The following is a 10,738-nucleotide window of genomic DNA, read 5'->3' on the forward strand; positions in this document are numbered from 1 at the left end:
TGTGTGTATATTACTGATTATTGATTTAAAACTTTTTTCAACACAAACGTCTCCCTGAAGCCTTCCCAGATTCACCAGGCTGAGTTAGTTGCTCTGTCTTTTCAGCTCCTGCAGCATTTTATTTGTATCTCTGCAACAGCATTTACCAGCTTGTAATGTAATTTAACTGTTCACAGGGTTCTTGACTCTACAAAATCATTAACTACTGAGCACAGCTCCTGAGCTGTTTCATTCATCATTGTCATCCCAGAGACTGGCCTCAAATGCTTGCTGGAGTGAATTAGCAAATGGGTAATCAGACATTTTTCACTTCCCACCTACATTTGTATCATTTATTGGTCTTTGGCTTGACAAGCTATCCATTGATTTATATTTAGTTAGGGTGATATAATTGAAATCTTATCTTAAAATTTGAAGGACCTTAATAGGCAGAAGGAAAAAAAAAATCACTTAAAAGTAAATTTAAGGCTGGACGCAGTGACTCATGCCTGTAATCCCAGCACTTTGGGAGGCCAAAGTGGGCAGATCACCTGAGGTCAGGAGTTTGAGACCAGCCTGGCCAACATGTTGAAACCCCATCTCTACTAAAAAACAAAAATTAGCTGGGTGTTGTGGTGGGCATCTTAATCCCAGCTACTTGGGAGGTTGAGGCAGGAGAATTGCTTGAACCTGGGAGGCAGATGTTGCAGTGAGCAACCTCCACCTTATTTAAATTTAAATTAGACTGGGCCTGGCCTAATTTAAAAATAAGAGCAAATTTAAGAGTTTTATTTCAAAGTGTTATTCAGGGGAGACAGTTCCTTAAACAGGAAGAGGGTTAATTTCTGCCTGGGGGAGAGATAGAAATCAAAAAAGTCTTTGGGCCGGGCTCCGTGGCTCAAGCCTGTAATCCCAGCACTTTGGGAGGCCGAGGCGGGTGGATCATGAGGTCAAGAGATCGAGACCATCCTGGTCAACATGGTGAAACCCCGTCTCTACTAAAAATACAAAAAATTAGCTGGGCATGGTGGTGCATGCCTGTAATCCCAGCTACTCGGGAGGCTGAGGCAGGAGAATTGCCTGAACCCAGGAGGCGGAGGTTGCGGTGAGCCGAGATCGCGCCATTGCACTCCAGCCTGGGTAACATGAGTGAAACTCCGTCTCAAAAAAAAAAAAAAAAAAAGTCTTTGACTGTCATGCTTGATGAGGGACAAATGAGACAATTTGTCAATCATGCTCTCAAGAAAGTCTCTTACTATGATTGCAGAGCGACATTGGAGATGGGCAATAGAGACTGACAGCATGGGCTGGGCGTGGTGGCTCACGCCTGTAATCCCAGCACTTTGGGAGGCCAAGACACGCAGATCACTTGAGATCAGGAGTTAGAGATCAGCCTAGCCAACATGGTGAAACCCTGTCTCTACTAAAAATACAAAAATTAGCCGGGCATCGTGGTGGGCATCTGTTGTTCCAGCTTCTCGAGAGTCTGAGGCAGGAGAATCACTTGAACCCTGGAGGCAGAGGCTGCAGTGAGCCAAGATTGCACTCCAGCCTGGGTGACAGAGCAACACTCCGTCTCAAAAAAAAAAAAAAAAGACTGACAGCATGGCCACTGTTCTCATCTCCTAGGGCTGCCACAACTAAGTGCCAAAACTGTGTGGCTTGAAACAACAGAAATTTATTATCTCACAGTCCTGGAGGCCAGAAGTCAGGAATGAAGGTGGTATTAGGGCCATGCTCTCTCTGGAAGACTCTAGGGAGAATCCTACCTGCCTCTTCCAGCTTCTGGCGGTTGCTGGCAATCCTCGGTGCTCCTTGGCTTCAGGTGCATTGCTCTGATCTCTGCCTTCATTGTCACAAGGTCTTCTCTCTGTATGTCTGTGTCTCTATTTCAACATTTCCCTCTTTTTATTTTTATTTATGTATTTATTTATTTATTCATTATCTATTTTTGAGACAGAATCTTTCTCTGTTGCCCAGGCTGGAGTACAGTGGCACAATCTCAGCTCACTGCAACCTGTGCCTCCTGGGTTCAAGCAATTCTCCTGCCCCATCCTCCCCAGTAGCTGGGATTACAGGTGCACACCACCACATGGCTAATTTTTTTGTATTTGTAGTAGAGACAAAGTTGCACCATGTTGGTCAGGCTGGTCTCGAACTCCTGACCTCAGATGATCCTCCTTGGTCATTTCTTGGTCTTTCTTGGTCTCCCAAAGTGCTGAGATTACAGGCATGAGCCATTGTGCCCGGCCCCTCTTTTTATTTTTTGAGGGGCATAGGTCTCACTTTGTCACCCAAGCTGGAGGGCAGTGGTGTGATACTGGCCCACTGCAACCTCTGCCTCCCAGGCTCAAGCTATCCTCCCACCTCAGCCTCCCAAGTAGCTGGGACTACAGGCTCACACCACCATGCCCAGCTAATATTTGCATATTTTGTAGAGACGGGGTTTCGCCATGTTGCCCAGGCTGGTCTTAAACTCCTGGACTCAAGCAATCCAACCACCTTGGCCTCCCAAAGTCCTCTTCTTATGAGGACACCAGCCATTGGATTAAAGTCCACTCTAATCCAATATGACCTCATCTTAATTTGATCACATCTGCAAAGTAAGATTACATTCTGAGGTTGTGGTAGACATGAAATTGCAGTGATACTATTCAATCCAGTACAGCTGCTCAGCTAGGACTCACCTAAAAATGAGAAGCAGCAAGAGGCAGAGGGCCGTTTCACCTTGTGGTTAAATACAGGTTGCAGAACCAGCCAGACCTAGATTCAAATCCTGGTTTTACTTGCTGGTCAGCTATGCGAGCTCAGGCAAGTCATTCAACATCACTAAGCAGTTTCCTCATCCATGCAATGGGTTTAATGAAAGCCTGTGCTTCCTAGGGTTGCTGAGTAGATAAATGAGATCAGGACAGCGCCTGCTATTTTAAAAAATAATAATAATAATAACTAAAAATTTACCCGGTTGCAGTGGTTCTCGCCTGTAATCCCAACACTTTGGGAGGCCGAGGCAGGTGGATCACTTGAGGTCAGCAGTTCAAGACCGGCCTGGCCAACATGGTGAAAGCCCATCTCTAATAAAAATACAAAAATTAGCCAGTGTGGTGGCACACACCTGTAATCCCAGCTCAGGGGGCAGAGGTTGCAGTGAGCCGAGATCGCACCACTGTGCTCCAGCTTGGGCAACAGAGCGAGACTCTGCCTCAAAAAATAAAAAATCGAAAATAATTAGCTTTTGATGCTACAGTCCCTAGTACCACAGTTCCTGTCAGTCTTTCAGGGAAGAATGTAGAGAGCTAAGTAGCAAAACGGGATGGTTTATGATTCAAGGCCCAGATGCTTGTTCCAGGATGTACCTGCCACACAAGGTCAGAGAGCTCAGGGTGACTGGGCTCAAGCAGGCGTAGACTTTAACATTTAATAACAAACAGATGCAAAGTTAGTGCTGCAATCTGAAACTCTGCAGTGAAGCCATGTTGGCTTCCCCCTCCCCCTCCACCAGGGCGTATCTATAGAGCTTATCATAGAAGTCTGCACAGTATAACCAGGCTGAACATCTTCTAGCACCCTAAGTGCTAATATCTACTGCCTGTGGCCCTTCTCTTCCAATGCACTTGACCATCAGGACATTAGAGAGAGGTTATGGCTTCCATCCAGATGGCCCTGGCCTCCTTTTATCTAGGCTGTCCCCATTGGAAGGAGCCCCTGAGAGGGGATGGCTGGTGAAGGTGTGCATGGCTGCATGTGCTGATCTCTGATAACATCCCAAAGACAAACAAAAACGACCTGGGATGATCAACATTTTGCACAGATCAGGGAGAACTGGCTGTTCTCCTGTGCTGGCTTTTGTGTTCCATTAGAAATGGATTAAATCACCCAGACACTGAAATCTTTTGGTTGACATTTTCATTTAATACTCACCATTATAGCTGGGCTTGAGTCCTCTGTCTGTGACCTGTACTGTGAGTCAGCCAGGCCCAGGAACATCATTTATGGGGCTGATTTGTCATCTACTAGCAGCCAGCTGCAGCTCCTGTTTCCTCAGCATTGAGGAAAATCATTTGCACAAAGTGTTGTTTCTCAATTCTAGCTTTTTACTTTTTTCCCCTTAGTGACAAGTGGGACTAAGCCATTGATTCACTTATCATGTTGGAGTGCCTATTTGTAGCGTGGGATCCAGTGTCAATTGCCGCAATTCAAATCCCACCTCTACAAATCAAGAGCCTTGCGTTAACGTCTCTAAACCCTAGTTGCTTCATCTGTAAAAGGAAAATCATAATAACGCCCACCCAGAAGGCTGCTGAGAGGATTGTTCCAGGCTTGGATTGTTCCTCAGGAAGCTGACTATGAGAGGTAGCAAGCTGGACTTTATTACAGAATTCTAGAAGCAACACGGGAAGCAGGACTGCGCAGAGGGAGAAGCTGAGCTGTGATGCAGTCCCAAAGAAAGCGGCAGTCAACCCCAGAGGGCACTCTAGAGCTGGGGTAGCCTGTTAGCCCTATCCTGAGTCGGACCAAAGGGGCTGGGCTCCTAAGCTCCTCGGTAGATGAGTCACTGGATGCAGGTTGTCCCTGGAGGGACGTGTGACCTTGGGCAAGGCAGTTGTCTTCAGCTGTGTCAGTCCCCATAGGCAGCTGAGACTGGGCTTCCTACAGCATCCCCAACAGCAGGTGGAATAAGTCCCTCATCTCTGAAAGTGGATCTGGACAGCACACATTGCAGCTTCTCCCATGAAAATGAAATGCAGTGATCCACACAAGGCCTTTCACTTAGTACCTGGCATGCAGTAAATGCTCAATAAGTGGTAGCTTTCCAACTGTTGCTTTAGTAACTATTATCTGTCAGGCACTATGCTAGAGGCTGGGCACCCAGTGGTGATTGACAGTCAGCTCCTGCCCTCACGAAACTCAATCCATGGGCAAATCAGACCATCAGACAAGCAATTGCAATGCAGTGCCATTGACAGGTGGCACAGGATGTATAAGGGAGCACCTGTTGTGTTGGTGCAAAAGTCATCACAATTTTTGCCACAATAGAAGGGACACATGACCCAGACCAGGAGGATGAAGAAGAGTGATGCCAAAGGTTAATACCTGATGATGAAGGAGAGTTAGCCAGGCAAAGAGAGTGAGAGGCCATTGGGTGTTGGAGACAAGGGCTCTCCAGGTGGAGGAAGCAGGGTGGGCAGAGGCAAGGGCAGGCTGTGTCAGCACCTGCATGATATGGTGCAGCACGGCCAGCCAGAGCGCACACCAGGCTGATGGGAGGAAGGTCTTATGTACACCAGGCCAAGAAGTGTGAGGCAAGAGGGAGGCATTAAAGATTTCTAGGCAGAGAAGGGGAAAGGCCTGTTTCGTGCTTAAAAGGTTCCTCTGGCTACTATGTGGGCAATGACTTGGAGATGAACAAGATTAGAGGCTGGTTTACATAACCAAGTGCCTAGACACACACATACACACACACACACACACACACACACACACACACACACACACACACACGAGATTAGAGGCTGGGAGATCCATTAGGAGGCTGTGCCAGGGTCCAGATGACAGGCAAGGGTGACCTGGACAGGTTGGTGGCACTAAAGGCAGGCAGGAGTTCACAATCAAGGAATAGCTAGGAGGTGGAATCCACAGATTTAAGGGTAATTAAATGGGCCAGGCACAGTGGCTCATGCCTATAATCCCAGTATTTTGGGAGGCCAAGGCAGGCAGTTCACCTGAGGTCAGGGGTTCAAGACCAGCCTGGCCAACGTGGTGAAACCCCATCTCTACTAAAAATACAAAAATTAGCCAAGCGTGGTGGCATGTGCCTGTAATCCCAGCTACTCGGGAGGCTGAGGCAGGAGAATTGCTTGAACCCAGGAAGTGGAGTTTGCAGTAAGGCAAGATCGCAACACTGCACGCCAGTCTAGGCGACAGAGCAAGACTCTGTCTTTAAAAAAAGAAAAAAAAAGGATAATTAAATAGTGAAGGGCAAAAGAAATCTAGGGTTATGTTAAGCTCCTGATCTGGGCATATGAACTCCAGGAGGCCTGCAGAGGGAGTGTCTGAAGGTCTGGAGACAAGAAAAAGCCACCGAGGACAGACATGATGAATTCAACATGGCTCCAAGACTTGCGTCTCTGTTTTAGACAAACCCTGTGGAAGTCCCTAGTGGAGGATAACTGCTTGCGGTTGAGCAGGTCTATGCAAACCTACCCCCAAAGGCTGAGGAAGCTGAGAAGCTGAAGAAAGAGGTGGACAAATCCAGTTTCTCAGAAAGAAACACTTAATAGGGACTTACAAACATGAGCCATGTCCTGGATGGCTGCAAGACAAGATGGTGGATCCCTGCACTGTTATCCGCAAGTCCCAGCGCTTATATACCATAGGGAATTTGTCAAGGGCAGGATTTGTAGTATGTAGGAATTACAGTAATACCAACATTATTTTGACTTAAGGGTAAGTATGGGAAAATAGGAAATCTTAGAGACATTCCCGGAACTGGGGTTCATCAGAAGTGAATATGGCAGATGAACATGCAAGATGGAGCTGCTTTAGCCTCCAGAGCAACCGTCAGAAGCAGCTATGTTAGTCCCAGAGCAACCTGCTTCCTCCCTGCTTCTTCTTTCAGGGGCGAAGTGGCCAAGAAAAAACACTTTCGGTGTTTATTTGTTTATTTATTTATTGAGATAGAGTCTCGCTCTGCTGTCCAGGCGGAGTGCAGTGGCACAATCTCAGCTCACTGCAAACCCCACCCCCTAGGTTCCAGCAAATCTCGGGCCTCAGCCTCCCGAGTAGCTGGGATTACAGGCACCCACCACAATGCCCAACTAATTTTTGTAGTTTTAGTAGAGATGGGGGTTTCACGCCGTTGGCCAGGTTGGTCTTGAACTCCTGGCCTCAAGTGATCCACCCACCTCTGCCTCTCAAAGTGCTGGGATTATAGGCATGAACCACTGCACCTGGCCTCTGTGTTTATTTAAACTGGAATTGTAGTGGAAAGCAAATTGAGCAAGGAAGAAGGTAGAAATAAAATTTCATTCTGGATTCAATCTTCGATAAACATCAACATTTATTGAATGGACTCTGGACTCAGGGCTACAGATATAAGGAAGCATAAGACAGGCACTGATTTGGGGGTCTAGTTCCTTCAGCAGTAATATATCCCATGATAAATTAGTGCATTGACATTCGGGTTTATACACCAGCCTCTAACATGTTTGAGTCCGATAGTTCCGATGATGGCCTAATCATCGCTGGGGCTATTGGACTCCAAAGCTGATACGCATGCCTTTACAAGTGAGAATCATTCTGCTGGAAATGATTGGCAGGCCTCTCTGGCATTTCCTCCAGAAGGAGTAATCTGAGGGCAGGAAAGAGCAGAGGTATTGACTGCAAGGATTTGAGAATATTCTCTGATTCCGAGTTGGAAAACTGGGCCCAATATTAGTTCAAAGTATTTCTGGGGCAGGGAATGAGTCGGTATGCCTGAAGATCTAAAATGGAACCTCCCTAACATTCTCTCTTTCTGGAACACGGTCTCTCTTTCCCAGGGAAATTGGGGTGCTCATTGACGTCTGTTAAATAAGCTATAGAAGGTCACTGTTCTGGACTAAGCTCTTGGATTAGGCCTCGACAGACCCAACTAAAAATCAGAAAGGAGTCACTCATACTAAAGTTCCACGTCACCAAACCCAAAACCAACCTGTTATCTGACTTTCTGAGAAATCAGGAGAGATGATAGTCTAATTTCCCAAACAGGCTACTTTTGAATTAGGGGTGGGGGTTGGAGGGTGACAGGAGGTGGTTGGTGGCACCATCTCCACGCAGTCGAAAATCCCTGCATAGCTGGGCACGGTGGCTCACACCTGTAATCCCAGCATTTTGGGAGGCTGAGGCAGGTGGATCACTTGGGACCAGGAATTTGAGATCAGCCTAGCCAACATGGCGAAACCCGTCTCCACTAAAAATACAAAAATTAGCCAGGCATGGTGGTGCATGCCTGTAATCCCAGCTACCTGGCAGGCTGAAGCAGGAGAATCACTTGAACCCTGGAGGCAGGGTTGCAGTGAGCCGAGATTGCGTCACTGCTCTCCAGTCTGGGAGACAGAGCAAGACCCTGTCTCAAAAAAAAAAAAGAAAAAGAAAATCCCTGCATACTTTGTTTGTTTTTTGTTTTGTTTTGTTTCTGAATCGGAGTCTGGCTCTGTCACCCAGGCTGGAGTGCAGTGGTGTGATCTCAGGCTCACTACAACCTCTGGCTCCCAGGTTCAAGTGATTCTCCTGCCTCAGCCGTCCGAGTAGCTGGGATTACAGAAGCGTGCCACCACGACCAGCTAATTTTTGTATTTTTAGTAGAGACGGGGTTTTGCCATGCTGGCCAGGCTGGTCTTGAATTCCTGATCTCAAGTGATCTCCTGCTCGACCTCCCAAAGTGCTGGGATTACAGGTGTGAGCCAGCACCCTCAGCCCCTGCATACTTTTGACTCTCCCAAAACTACCAATAGCCCACTGTTGACCAAAAGCCTTGCCAATAACATGAACAGTCAATTAACACATATGTTGTATGTTACATGTATGATATACCTTGTTCTTGCAATAAAGTAAGCTAGAGAAAAGAACATGTTATTAAGAAAATCATAAGGAAGAGATTTACATTTACTGCTCATTAATTGGAAGTTGATCATGATAATCATCATCATTCTCATCATCTTCACATGGAGGATGAGGAGGGGAAGGAAAAGGAGGGATTGATTCCACTGTCTCAGGGGTGGCAGAGGCAGAAGAGGTGGAAGAGATGGAACGGGAGACAGGAGAGGCAAGCATACTCGGTGCAGCTTTTATTGAAAAAAATCCAGGCCAGGTACAGTGGTTTATGCCTATAATCCTAGCACTTTGGGAGGCCAAGAGGGGTGGATCACCTGAGGTCAGGAATTCTAAACTAGCCAGGCCAACATGGTGAAACCCCATCTCTACTAAAAATACAAAAATTAGCCCAATGTGGTGGCGGGCACCTGTAATCCAGCTACTCCAGAGGCTGAGACAGGAGAATCACTTGAACCCAGGAGGCAGAGGTTGCAGTGAGCCCAGATTGCACCACTGCACTCCAGCCTGGGTGACAAGAGGGAAACTCTGTCTCAAAAAAGAAAAGAAAAGAAAAAAATCCATGTACAGATGGACCTGCTCAGTTCAAACCCATGTTAAGGGTCAATTGTACAGTAATCTGAAGTATGTAACCTGATGTTAACCAATCATTTCTCTCTCTCTCTCTCTCTCTCTTTCTTTTTAAGAGATAGGGTCCTGCTCTGTCGCTTAGGCTGGCATAAGAAGCACAATCATAGCTCATGGCAGCTTCAAACTCCTGGTCTCAAGTGAGCCTCCCACTTCAGCCTCCTGAGTAGCTGAGACTACAGACATAAGCCACTGCACGTGCCTTATTTTTTAATTTTGTAGAGGTGTAGGTCTCATTGTGTTGTCCAGGCTGGTCTCAAACTCCTGGACTCAAGAGGTCCTCCAGTCTTGGCCTTCCAAAGTACTGGGATTACAGGCGTGAGCCACAGTGCCAAGCCCTCATCAATTATTTTTCTGTGATTCTCTCTGTCCCCTTCTTACAAGGAAAGTAATTTTAAAACAACCAATTTAGTCTTGGTTCTTTGTTTCTGCTTTCTTCGGCCCTTCTGCTCAGCTTTTGGGAACACTTATTCTAATTTAATAGAGGTGTTGCCCAATTCTAGAATCACAAATAAAATCAATTAAGATCTTTAACAATAAAAGTTAAAAAATAAAAACAAACAAAAAGATCTTTAAATTAAATATGTTGTAATTTTCTCCCTTGACAGGTTACAAGTGCAGCCTCCATGGAATGAACTAAACGAAAAAATGTCACTGTTAGGTTAGGTCTTTACTTCCCAAATGAGGGTCAAGATGTAGGTTAGCAAGAACCAACCTCTACCATAAAAAAGATCCAAACCCAAGAGAATGTGATTTTTCTTTAAAGCTGTTTACTACAACAAAACTTTCTTTTTATTCTGGGAGATTAAAAACCATCAGCTGGCCGGGCGCGGTGGCTCAAGCCCGTAATTCCGGCACTTTGGGAGGCCGAGGCGGGTGGATCACGAGGTCAAGAGAGCGAGACCATCCTGGTCAACATGGTGAAACCCTGTCTCTACTAAAACTACAAAAAATTAGCTGGGCATGGTGGCGCGTGCCTGTAATCCCAGCTACTCAGGAGGCTGAGGCAGGAGAATTGCTTGAACCCAGGAGGCGGAGGTTGCGGTGAGCCGAGATCGCGCCATTGCACTCCAGCCTGGGTAACAAGAGCGAAACTCCGTCTCAAAAAAAAAAAAAAAAAAAAAAAAACCATCAGCTGACACAGCCTTTTTTTCCTTGAAGTTTCCAAAGAAAACCAGGTGAGTTTGCACTGACTTCCATTTTCTCCCTGCCTTCCTTCTAGTGTCAGATGAGCGTCCCCGCGCTCTTCCCAGGCAGCCCTCAGTGTCCCCGGCTGTCATATATGGGGGAGGGGATGGGGGTAGGTGAGATAGCTTTGTTTGTAAGGGAAGGAGGAGCGGCAGGCACGGGGAGCACCAGCTCCTGCCCCGGCCCCGGGAGCACTCACTGGGCGTAAAGGAGACGGAGGGAGGGAGTGTGAAAGCCGAAACCCGCCCCGGGCGCACGGTGGACGCCCCCAACTCAGCGCGTCTGGCGTCCCACCCGCAGTCGGACCCTGAAGGCGCGCCCGCGGCCACTCCGGCTGGGGCACGCGCACGAG

The sequence above is a fragment of the Sapajus apella genome, unplaced genomic scaffold (genome assembly GCF_009761245.1).
Source record: "Sapajus apella isolate SASKATOON/1434 unplaced genomic scaffold, GSC_monkey_1.0 scaffold13, whole genome shotgun sequence".
Lineage (NCBI taxonomy): Eukaryota > Metazoa > Chordata > Mammalia > Primates > Cebidae > Sapajus > Sapajus apella.